Source organism: Crocodylus porosus, unplaced genomic scaffold, assembly GCF_001723895.1.
Source record: "Crocodylus porosus isolate Cpor-Errol unplaced genomic scaffold, CroPor_comp1, whole genome shotgun sequence".
Taxonomy (NCBI): Eukaryota; Metazoa; Chordata; order Crocodylia; family Crocodylidae; genus Crocodylus; species Crocodylus porosus.
The window spans coordinates 13,126,636-13,139,517 of NW_017728915.1; the positions used below are offsets into that span (position 1 = coordinate 13,126,636).

At 45.3% G+C, this 12,882-nt stretch overlaps 1 long non-coding RNA gene across 1 annotated transcript in view; it reads left to right on the forward strand.

The window, feature by feature from the left end:
* The window catches only part of LOC109310522, a 14,298-nt gene that overhangs the window by 752 nt on the left and 664 nt on the right, over positions 1-12,882 (forward strand). The window contains exon 2 of the long non-coding RNA XR_002101235.1: positions 5,075-5,081. This is a non-coding gene — a long non-coding RNA (uncharacterized LOC109310522). The remainder of the gene's footprint in view (positions 1-5,074; positions 5,082-12,882) is intronic.

Below are 12,882 nucleotides of genomic sequence, written 5' to 3' on the forward strand. Positions count from 1 at the left end.
CCAGCCAAAATAATTGCCCACCCCTGAGTCAGTGGCCAAAAGTATTTGATCTACTTTGATTTGTACAGTTTACTTAAGTAGAACTATTTTCTGGAGCAGGGTATGCCTCAGTGTATGGTTTTGGAATTGCACTCTAAACTAGGGGTTTTCAATCTTTTTTTTTTTAATAAGTGTACTCCCAGCAGCCCCCTTTTTAGTAAGTGTGCCCCCGGGGGGGGAGGCTGGCAAGCAGCCAGATGCTGAGTGGGGGGTGGAAGGGTAGTGAGTGACTGGATGTCAAGCAGGGGTGTGACGAGTGGCAGAGTGTTGGCAGCACAGCAACCGTGAAGCCCTGCTTTTGCCCCACCCCGGCCCTGCTTCTGTGAGGCAGTGGTGCAGGGTGACAGCGCTCTGTCCCCGCCCACCCCCTCATATCCCCTGGGACACGTACCCCTGGTTGACAACTCCTGCCCTAAAACAACAAATTTCCCTATGGGGAATCTGCACTTTGGGATTATTATCTATTTTTCAGGAAAAATATATATAATTTTTTGCACAGCCAGAAGCATTATTGTCTTTGGCGACTAATATGTCTTCTACCTTCAGTTTTCCTGTTGAATTTGAGTTCTACATATTGAATTTGAAGTTTGAATTCTAACCAGTGAGATCAAGTGATGTACATTCTGACATCAAAGTAGAAATGAAAACAGAACTAACTTCCAGACTGAGAGATGATGAATACTATCTAACTAGTGAGAAACAGTGAAGTCTTGGTTTGTTGATTTCAGTGTCAAAACTGGGGTGCCACTAAGAGCTGGGTTACCACTGCAGGAGATCACCACACCTCTACTATGGCATCAGTCTTCTCAATGGCTGAGAACTATGCACCTGTTTCAGCTGCTATCACTCATTCCAAATGTGTGGATATCCAGTTAAATTCTGCAATGTGTGCTGTCACTGGAACCCTAAAATCCACACCAGTTCAGTGCTGGCTTAATATTGCTCCACCAGACATTCACCACAATGAAGCTACATACAGAGAGGTCATCCACATAAATGACAATCCAGACCTTCCCATCCATAGAGATTTAAAGAACCTCCCAGCTCACCACTTGTCTACAAAGGCTTCTGGGAGACCATGTGTAAAAGCCCTTGTAAGACACAACAGTGCAGCAGCTTGGAGGAAAGTGTGGAATTAAACCACCATTCAGAACAAACATCTAATTTCTGACCCAACAATAAAGCCTCCTGGTTTTGACCTTCAGTGAAAAAACTGGAAGGTTCTAAATCAGATCCAAACTGGGAATGGTTGCTGCTGTCACTTGATGCACAGATGGTATATAAGGAGTTCTGTAGAATTGGACAGTGGAAATCCTGGTCAAACTAAGAGCCACTTAACAGCGCTCTGCCCTCTATACAAATTTGACAGTGACATTGTAGAGATACATTCCTTTTCCTCAAGAGCATTAGACTGGTTATCTCTACAATATACTAAGTCAGCCATATGAAAGAAGAAGAGGCAAAACAGCTACATGACAAAATATCTCGTTGGATTTTATGTGGTGTGTAAAATGAACACCAATGAACTAATTTTCCTAAGGCTAAATCTCTCCTCAGAGAAGATGTGACAGGGAATGAGAGACTTCTGTTACTTTAAGGAAAGAGTGCAGCAGGCCAATCTTGCTGTGTGGGCATTGCAGTAGAGGAGAACAGATTGGCCATTCAGCAAAGAAGAAATCCCTGTGTGTGGATGAGGAGCCACATGACCAGAAGGGGTGGAGCTATGAGGCATATAAGACTACAGGGTGAGCCAGTTCAGGCAGTCTAGCCCTCCATGCTGTAGGGAGTGGAACTACAGGGATGAGGGGGCCTAACTGATCAAGAAGGAAGGACTGCAGGGAGCTTCAAGGAAGTCCCTGCACCACTGGGCAGCAGAGATATGTATTTTGGCCTTGTGTTGTAGCTTGTTGCCATGGTGTGATGTTGACCCAGGGTTGAGGGAACCTTTTGTTTGGGAGAAGATGCTTGTTCTTTTTGTTTGTGTTTAAATTGGACTAGAAGACTGGATTGTAGCAGGGGAGGAGAGCACTGAGAAGGGTGCCAGGGCACCTGGTGTCCCATGCCCTGCAAAGGGGCAAGTTGCATAAGGGGGCTAAGGTCAAGAGGGGCCAAGGCCCAGTTGTGAGCCCTGAGACACTTGGACACCACCAGCAGTGCCTGAGGTGAGTGCTGCTATCAGCTGGGGACTATAGTGTGTAGCAGAGGAGATTGAGGACTCAAGCCCAGAGCCAAAGGGCCCAGAGCCCATGAACGCAAGACCGGGGCTGAGGCTAGGGCTTAAGACCTGAAACAAAACTTCCCTGCCCTCTAAGAGCAGCCTTCCTATCCAATTAGAATACCAAGGCATAACAGGCAAGACAACAGGGTGGGACCCTGAGAGGCCAGGGGAGGTGAGCAAGGTGGGACCCAGGTGGCCACTGGGGGTGATCTCCTCCAGTGGGCTTTAACTAGGCATGTCAGGGGAGGAAGATGACCAAGGGAGCCATGGCCAAGTCAGAACACCAAACCAAGAAACACCCACAAGAACAGCCCAGCCAAGTCAGGTGACAAGCCCAAGAAATATCCAGGTAAGAGATAGGGGCCCAGACAGTCTGGGGATTTGGGGGGAGGCACATACACCCTCAGGAGGCCTTAAATGCCTTTACACTAATGCTCACAGTATGGGGAACAAGCAGGAGGAACTTGCCCTCCTGCTAGCTAACACAAACCCAAACATAGTGGGGATCACTGAAACTTGGTGGGATCCAATGCACGGCTGGGTGGTAAACATCAAAAGCTATAGGCTGTACAGGTGGGATAGAATGGAGGAAGGGTGGGGGTGTGGTACTCTACATCAAAGAGCAATACACATTCTCTGCAAACAGCACTAGGTCTGAGGTAGGTCAGACTGAGGTGCTCTGGGTCAGGGGGAAAGGAACCTAATGTTGGAGGTCTACTACAGGCTACCTAACCAGGGAGAAGAGCTGGACTGGGAATTCTCAGGTCAGCTCACGGAGACAGTTAAGTCAAGGGACATGGTCATCATGGGTGACCTAAACTACCCAGACATCTGCTGGGAAGAGCAGTCAGCCAGATCTGACCACTCACATAGGTTCCTAGCCGAGTTACAGGACCTCCACCTAACCCAGGAGGTGCACAGTCCCACCAGGGGAAATGCCTTGTTGGACCTGGTCCTGGCCACAGGTGATGACCTGGTGAGGGGACTGCGGGTGCTCGACCTGATGGGGCAAGCAAAAATAAAGTTAAGCCATAATAAGGAGCATAAGTAAGGCTGAAAAACAAAGGGGCCTTGAGATAAGCTTATTGGGAGACAGCTGGAGAAAACAAGTTTAGTCTAGCGGGACACCAGGGTGATTTATTGTCAGACTGCCAAGAATGTATTCAGGGGGAGGCTTCTGTGTGTCTTTTTCTCACAAGTATATAACAGAGTCTGTATCCTGCAGCTGCAGAGAATTAGCCACCCTTGCTGCTTCTCCCGTGGCCATGTAAAATAAAGCGCTCTGTTAGCCAAGCAGTGATCCTGTTGTGATTTCCACATCAGACCACCTGAGGGATAGCGACCATCTCCTACTGGAATTTACCATCCAGTGCAGGGTGTCAAAGGCCTGCAGCAGCCCTGGACTTCAGGAGGGTGGATTTCAATGAGGTAAAGAGACTAGTCGGGAAGGCACTGAGGTCCCAGAGGGGAGGGGAGTTGGGAATCCAGAAAGAGTGGTCGTTCCTTAAGGAGACAATCCCCACATGGATCAAAGAGGGGAAGAGTGCTCAAAAGACCCCATGGCTCACCAAAAGCATCCACGAATGCCTCAAAGCCAAAAAGGAGTCATACACCCAATGGAAGGGAGGGGCCATCACCAAGGAGGATTATACCTCCTTGGCTCAAGATTGTAGTGGGGTATCACAGGGAGGAACAGAAGGGAAGACCCCAAAAGGCCAAGGGGGAGCCCCGGGATCAGGAACCCTCCAAGGAAAATGAAAGTAAAAGAAAAGAAAATGGAAAATTTTTACCTGCAGCAGGATCAGCGGTGAAGCTGGAGCTGGAGGAGGGACCCCTGCGACTCATTAGCCGTGCCTTTTATACAGTTGCAGCCAGCTGATGACATCAGCCACAAGAGCTGGCCAGTGGAAATAAAATGGGCCGCCAGCAAGGAAGAGGGTGGCAGATTGAGGCCACTGGGAGCACCAGCAGGGGAGGTTCTCCCAGAGCTCCTATGGGGGAAAAAGGGGTCAGAAGCTGCTTCTCCCAGCAGTGGAGGACACAGTAGAGTATGATGCAGGACAGACACTGCTGGTGGCAGCAAAAGGAGCCAGGAGCTGGAGGCAGCTTCTCAGAACTGGGAACCCAGGCTAAAGGGCAGAGGGGAGCAGGAAGATCCCTACACCAGGGACCACGGCCAAGGAGCTAGAGAGACCAGCACACATCAAGATGTCAGACCAGGTGGGACCATTGAGGGCTGCGGAAGAGCTGAGGAGGCACACGAGGTAGGAGATGGGTGGCACAAGTAACATGAGGGGCTGTGAAAAACGAACCCCAGTGGTATAGAGCCAAACTGATGGGCAACGTGGGGACAGGCATCTGTCGAAGGACTACAGTGGGTCCAGCGACCCCAAAGGCTGGGCGACGAGGGAAAAGAAGTACAGAGTAGCCCGCATGCTACCCCTGACACATATAGGGCTGAATGTAAATCACTAGTATCTGAGGGTAGGTATTGGTGATTAGGCCAGAGGAGCCAGGGATAAAGCAGCAGCTGGCCTCTCAAAGTGTCTCAGTGATTTTTTTGTTTGTATTTTATGTTTCCCACTGTTGGAGGGGTTGGGGGCAGGGCTTGTGGAGCGTGATTATTGTTTAAGCCTCAAGGAAGTTGACCGCCTCATGGAAAAACAGACGGCTGCAAAGTGCAGGTGGGATATTGTGGGTTGTTCACCCATAGGCAGATAGGACCATCCTGGCAAACGCAGTCAGGGACTCAACAGTTGGGGATTTGACCAGGAGGAAATCTGTGACCTGTCAAGGCATGGTGTAAGGGTGAAGTAGAGGGGAGGTGGAGCCTCACAGAAGACCGCCAGACAGACGTTCCACCATCGAGAGACTCCCAGTGATCGGACCCCCACTGAAATAAAATTCAAAGTTGTGGCAGGTGAGATTGGGGAAGACTATGCCAGAGGGAAGTACCTACTTGATGGAACATTTGGGACGGACAGGTGAACACCAGTGAACATCCGGGCCAAAGTGGCACATGACTGGATGTTTGAGGCCAGACAGCCACAGAGGGCTATTAGGAAGGCTAAGGGAGAGATGGAACTGGGACTAGCAACCCAGATCAAAGATAACAAGAAGTCTTTTTTTATATACATAGAGGGTAAAAAGAAGGTACCAAATAATGTAGGGGCCTTTGCAGGACATGCCTGGTAATCTGGTGGTAAAACCAGATTACCAGATTACTCTTTTACAGATTCTTTGCTTCCATTTTTCTGAGCAGGGACAGGGACACCCCCCACTGGTATTCCAGACGGGCCCAGGCGAGGTGCAGCCAGGCCCAGGGTCAGTGAGGACCTAGTCAGGGAATTTCTGGAGGGACTAGATGTGTTCGAATCAGCAGGTCCTGACGCTCTCCACCCCAGAGTACTTAGGGAACTTGTAGAGGTCATTGCAGGACCCATGGCACTCATGGTGCTCTGGTGAAGTGTCTGATGACTGGGAAGGGGCCAATGTGGTCTCCATTTTCAAAAAAGGGAGGAAAGGGGACCCAGGAAACTATAGGCCTGTTAGTCTTACCCCTGTCCTGGGTAAGCTCTTTTAGAAAATTATCCAGGAACACATCTATGAGGGGCCAGCAGGGGAGTTTATGCTTGGGGCAATCAACATGAGTTCATTAGAGGCAGGTCCTGTCCAACCAACCTGGTGGCCTTCTATGACCAGGTCAAAAAAGCCTTGGACGCAGGTGTCATGGTGGATGTAGTCTTCCTGGACTTTAGGAAGGCCTTTGAAACTGTCTCTCATCCCACCCTCGTTAAAAAATTAGGCGTCTGTGGTGTCGACACCTACACAGTCAGATGGGTCACAAATTGGCTGGAGGGCCGCACCCAGAGAGTGGTGGTGGATGGGTCATTTTTACTTGGAGGGATGTGGACAGTGGGGTTCCCCAGGGCTTGGTCCTTGGGCTCACACTGTTCAATATCTTCATCAGTGATTTGGAAGAGGGGGTGAAAAGCATCTTGTTCAAGTTCGCAGATTACACTAAGATGTGGGGAGAAGTGAGCATGCTAGAAGAGAGGGACAGGCTACAACTAGATCTTAACAGGTTACAGGGTGGGTGGATGAGAATAGGATGGGTTTCAATATGGACAAGTGCAGGCTGTTGCATCTGGGGAGGAAGAACCAACAGCATACCTACAGGCTGGGGAACTCCCTTCTCGTCAGCACAGAGGCAGAAAAGGATCTTGGTATCACTATTGATTCCAAGATGAACATGGGCTACTCATGTGGGGACGCGGTCAGGAAGGTTAACCACACTTTGTCACGTATCCATAGATGCATCATGAGCAGGTCCAAGGAGGTCCCCCCTCTATATGTGACATTGGTCAGGCCGCAGTTAGAGTACTGCATCCAGTTCTGGGTGCCGCACTTCAGGAGGGATGTGGACAGCATCGAGAGGGTCCAGAGGAGGGCCACTCACATGATTAGGGGACAGGGGGGCAGGCCCTACAAGGAGAGGCTATGGGACCTGGACCTGGACCTGGATTTGTTCAGCCTCCACAAAAGAAAGCTGAGAGGGGATCTGGTGGCCACCTATAAACTTGCCAAAGGAGTCCAGTAGGCTATGGGAGAGTCCCTGTTCACCCGAGTACTATCGGGGGTAACAAGGAACAATGGCCATAAGTTGATTGAAAGTAGATTCAGGTTAGATATCAGAAGGCGCTACTTCACTGTCAGAGTGGCTAGGATCTGGAACCAACTTGTAAGGGAAGTGGTGCTTGCCCTTACCCTGGGGGTCTTCAAAAGTAGGCTAGACAGCCATGTAACTGGGGTCATTTGACCCCAGCATCTTTTCCTGCCCATGGCAGGGGGTTGGACTTGATGACCTGCTTAGGTCCCTTCTGACCCTACCAACTATGAAACTATGGGGGTGACTTGGCTTCCCCAGGACTGGACTTGCCACACAAGAGTTGAGGGCAATTTGTAAATGCAAGTTGCCCCATATTTATTATTTTATTTTAAACAAACACTGCATTTCTTCAGATTAGAAGTATCCCAGTTGGGGCAAGTTGCTTCCTTGTCAGTCTTCTGCACTGGGGACAAAAGGAGTTGTATCAAAACTGCATTTGGGACTCAGTAGTTCCTGGTTCTCAGTTTTGTGTTCAGACAATGAAATTTTTCTGCCAATCTCTGCACATGAAAAAAATATTAATAGTAATATTGTGCCAGGATCCAGCTTTCACAATTTAATACTGTAAATATTTACAAGGTAGGACAGGTTTGTTACTGTAACAACATAAATGTCTTTCTTGCACCCAGATACTGTTTCCTGGTAACTGGGCACTAGGATATTTGAAAGTTAAAATTAAACAGAATTCATTGGGTGAAATAAATGAGTCACTGAACTAGAACAAATGCTAATAAAAAAAAAAAAGCCTCTCCCTCTTTCCCTCTCTCTGTCTCTCTCTTACTGTGAACCTGCCTACTGCAGTACGCTATAGGCCTTTATTAGACAGTGCTTGATTGGCACCATCAGTGGGTTGTCACAGAAACCAAACATTCCAATTCCTAACAATGCAACAGGAAGGGCTATTTAGCTTGAAGTCCTTTCCCTTGTTCTTCATTCCTTCAGCACTGTGATCCTGCTAAAGACTGTCGTACAGCAATATCTCTCAACTTTCTTCATTAAGAACAAAATGGGGTGTAATACCAGTAAGAGCACAACAGTAGTGGAATCAGCTCAAACACCAGGAGAGCAGACCCAAGGGGAAGATAAGAATGAGGACCGAAGTGCTGAAGCACCAGCAGATGTCATTCAGAATGCCTCAGTTAAGGATGGCGCTTGTGATGGAACAAGCTGAAATTGGAAAACACTGTTCTCCAAAAAGAGACCATAACTATGAAGTGAGCAGTTTATTTATTGGTGATTTTTACCACAGAGGACAAATTCACATGTTCTTGGTTACCTCCAAACTGTGGGGTTCAGGGGTGGGGAGGTTCACCAAGAATCTCAAGGAATCTTCCTAAAATATCGACTGTATGTTAGTATTTTTGTGAAATCTTGTTCACTAGCTTGGAACATTAGAGAGCTTCTGTCATGAAAAATCAGTGATAGCTGGATGTTGCTATGGGATATAAACTTATCGGCAATCAACAGCACTTCTGGAGACTTCGGCAAAGTCTGAAGCAAAGTCATTCTGACGTCAAGGGAGTCTGAATAGAAGCCATCATCAGATCAACACAAGCTGCATTCTAATTCTACTACAATGACTATTTTATGTTTAAATAGCAATTTCATTTGCTTAAAACTGATACTTGCATTCTGTATGGAATTATATATCTGCTTTGTTTTTAAAAAATACTATTGCTGTATTTTGGATATGTAACTGATGAGATCTCTCCAAACTCTAATGTATTGAAGTTATTGATAGATCATGAGATTCTGATACCCCTCAAAGGTATAAATTTTATCAGTTGCCATATGCTGCTATTTGTAATACATTATAACTAATAACTAATAATTGTATATGATTTCTATTGTGACCATTTACAAATCCCCATTAAACTTTACTAGTCACATGGATTTTAACTCTTGATGTTGACAAGCTCTCAAAGTCTTGTCTCTTTTAACAACTTAACAGTGAAGAATGACTCAGTTTAATGGTTTATATATTAGTTTGGGGAGGCATTCAATAATTTACCTACTAGATTACATGAAATACTGTGGTTTCTTCAGTGTTTAAGACTTGTGTTATAAAATCTTTTCCCTAAACATTAAATGGCTCTGCTTTCCCTTGACTTAAATTTTTGCCTCTTTGGTTGAAAGATTTGTCCATGAGGTGCAGATCTCTTAAACTTGATTGTTATTTGAAATTAAATTAATGAAAATAATTTTTGGTCTATAGATCACTTTAAGTACTGGAAGTTCTCATTATCTGAAATGAAGGTTTTTAGTCAAAATAAGTTGTTGTGTGTATTGGTTCTCTTCCCTTGGGTGGAGGGGTGTAACTCCTAGATCACATTGACTTTTTATGGGGTTGTGGGATTTTTTCTATAGAAATATGTGTGGAACTCAATACTTTGATCAACACGTGAAGTCTGCAGTATTCCTGTAGACAGCAAACATAATTGTGAGACTGTATAAAGCTTTTGTAACTAGACCCAACAGAGTTGTACTCCAGCTACCCACCTGGATGACTATTGCTGCAAGTATGATAAAACTCCACTTTGTTTCTTGATTTCTGTATAGATATGTAGTAATACAAATCCTTTGTGAAATAAAGCTGTATGGGGTGACTATCTCTGTTTTCAGAGTTGGGTCTAAATTTCATGTTCCTGAGGGTGACATCAAAAAGTATGAGGACAATAAGATTCATGATTTCTTTGTTTAAACTAAATTATCAGCATCTGCAGGAATTAATCTGCAAAGATAATAAGTGAGGGGAAGAGGGAGGGGACAGAGGAATAGTTCTGAGGTAATTATGGACCAATTCCAATACAGTAGACAGCTAAAACAAGAATCTTCCTTTTCTTGCTAGGAGAGATTGCAGGTATGCTTAGCCATCTATTTTTTTAAACACTCAAGTGCCCTATCTCCAATACAAGTGTTCTCAACATCTTGTTCTGGAGCAACATGAGAGGTTGGAGACACAGCTGCAGTCCTCAGTAATGAATTCTCAATGTGGGAAAGTCAGAAAAGTTGCCAAGGAACAGCTTGGTGCTGTTTGTGTTCTCACCATGAGGGAGGATATAATTTCTAGGAAAAATTTGGGTAACAGTGAATAGAAAGTAGAGTACACCCCACCATATATGGAGGCTAGAAAACAATGAAATAATGATGCTCAGGGTTCTAAATGGGAAACTCATTCATGGTTTTGTACTGTGTGTAATATTGTCCTAAAGATTGGATTTCGATGTAGATAATCTAGTATTTTCTACTAACTGTAAAAGTCTATGACTGTATTAAGTATGATTTTTTAATTCTATTTTACATAACTGTAACTCCATTTTATTCACTGAACAGGATAACACCTACTTTTTGCAGGTGCTCAACCTTTAAACACTGAGATACCATACCATGTAGTAAGGTGCATTTTGGGCCTCTGACTCCAATCTTACAGTAGAGGGACTGCACTGGAGTCACTTTAACACCAGTATAACACTATACTTGCCATTTCTATGCTGTGCATAAGTAGGAAAACTTTATCTTTGCAACCTGTAATTCCACAATAGCAGCAGAAGCTTTCTTATTTACAAATATGAATATTGTGTATGGAGAGATCTTTAGATTTTGCTCAGATTTTATTGTTTGAGGAGTGTAATGTTGTGGGGGAGGGAGTTTTAGCCTTTTTAAAAAGAAATGACTATTTCTGAAGTGATTTTCACATAAGAGTCTCTTTATTTAAAAATGCTATGACAAGTAAACAAATATCTTAAAAGATGCAATAGATGAAGGGTGAGTTATTGACCTCTGCCAAGTATTTCACATTAGGAACAACCAGTTCTTTCCTTCCTTTTTTCTTGGAGGCAAAACATCAATGAATTGGCAACATGAACTATTTCCAAATATGGTTAAAGTTCTTGGTAGCTGTACATTTCTTAAATCATCTTGGTAAATGTGGTTCAATTTATACAGATTTTTATTCAGTGATGTTTTCTTTTTTTCCTTTACTGAAAGTTACAGTAACTATGTGGTAAAGCCTACACACCCAGTTGTGAATTCTTTATCTTAGTATCCTTTTTTGACAGAAACTATTTAGTTGGCTGTGAGGGTAGAGTACCCATTTAATTCAAATGCATGGGGGAAGTGCAAGCTGTTTTAAGCTTGTCATTAGATTATTTTTCAAATGCTCCAACTTGTGCCATGCAAGCTGCAGCATGCCTCAAGTTAACTTTTAACTTAAATCCACCAGGATTTCTACCAAGGGCTTAAATTACTCAGTCAAGGCCTAATAAAAATTAACCCTCTGTTAAATCACAAGCAGGAATCAAATCCCTGGTCTCAAAAGGCTATAGGTTTGATGTATTTTTAAAACAGTGACAAACTACAAATAACAATGCTGCGCTAGACCATCATTCTTTAAACTTAGACTCATAGGATCATAGAAAATTAGGTTTGGAAGGGACCTCAGGAGGTCATCTAGTTCAACCCCCTGCTCAAAGCAGGACCATCCCCAATTAGATCATTCCAGCCAGGGCTTTGTTAAGCTGGGCCTTAAAAATCTCCAAGGAGGGAGATTCCACCTCTTTGGGTAAGCCATTCCAGGGCTTCACCAGTCTCCTAGTGAGAACATTTTTCCTAATATCTGTGAAGAAATCCCCCTCTGTCTGTCCCTAGGTTAGACATTCCACGCACCCCTGTCTTTCACTTTCCTGGTTTAGGTCAACCTGGTCACCTAGGCAACTGGGCTTTAAAAATTCGTGACAGGAGGGGAGATGCCTCTTCCTCCTTTCCAGCAGCAGTCATTTTGAGGACACACAAGCATGGACCTCCAGAGTGAGTCTCTCTCTGGATGAATTTATGAACAGAAATCTAGAATCTGGTTTACAAGATTAGAACTATTTCAGTCACATATAAAAGGGCCACCAAGCCCATTTTTGTATGACTCAATTTATTAGACCTTGCTCAAGGTATTTTCTCCACCTCCTTTGGGTCTAACCCCCTCCCTCCACTCTCTCCCCCAATCAATAAAGAGCTATCTGGCTCAGCATACCTGGCTGTGAATTCCTCAGGGGAGAGGGGTCAGAGAGTGTGTTTCACTCCCAGCAGAGTGTGGCTGTTTATTAACTAATTCAGTACTACCTGAGACTATCCTGGGAGGCTTCAGTCTGTAAGAAGCACCCAGAAACATTCCTTGGGGGCAAAGCACCCCAAAGACTTGAAGGATCTATGTACCCTGGGCTACACAGGGTCTGTGTACCCCGAGCCCTAACAGAGATCAGTACCTGGATGGTGGTAGAGTTACCCCAGGCTTGTGAATGTGCTCCAGGAAAGGGGGACAGCTAGATGTAGGTGCCCCATGGGAGACTCCCAAAGCATGGTTTTGGGCCTGGCACAGTGAGGTGGGTGGCTCAATGTATTAGCACCCCTTACTGTGTCACCACGATATCCAACCTAAAATTACCTTGCTTCAATTTAAGATTATTACTCCTTGCTCTGTCATCTGCCACCACTGAGAACAGGGTGGGCAATTATTTTGGCCAGACAGCCACTTAATCAGTTTTGGTGAGCTGTCAAGGGCCACAATGGTAGCCCTGCCCCTTGACAGATGACCCACCCCCTAGTTGCTCTCTTGGGGCCAGAAGTTCCACTGCCTAACTCCTGACCTTTACCACTGGAATTCCTTTCCTTTGCCCTGGAAGTACTCCTTTTGGGGGGGTGGGGATGTCTGCTATCTTGGAACTGGAAAAAAACCCAAATTATATACTGAGTCAAACATCTGCTATAATGTATTTTAATTTTTTTTTCAAAAAATATTTTGTCCTGATTTATGTGTGTTTGCACAAAGTATATATAGATGATCTTCACCCTAGGGTTCTACAGGAACTGGCCGAGGTCATTGCGGGACCCCTGGCGTGGCTCTATGAGCACTCGTGGTGCTCTGGTGAGGTGCCGGAGGACTGGAAGAGGGCCAATGTGGTCCCTA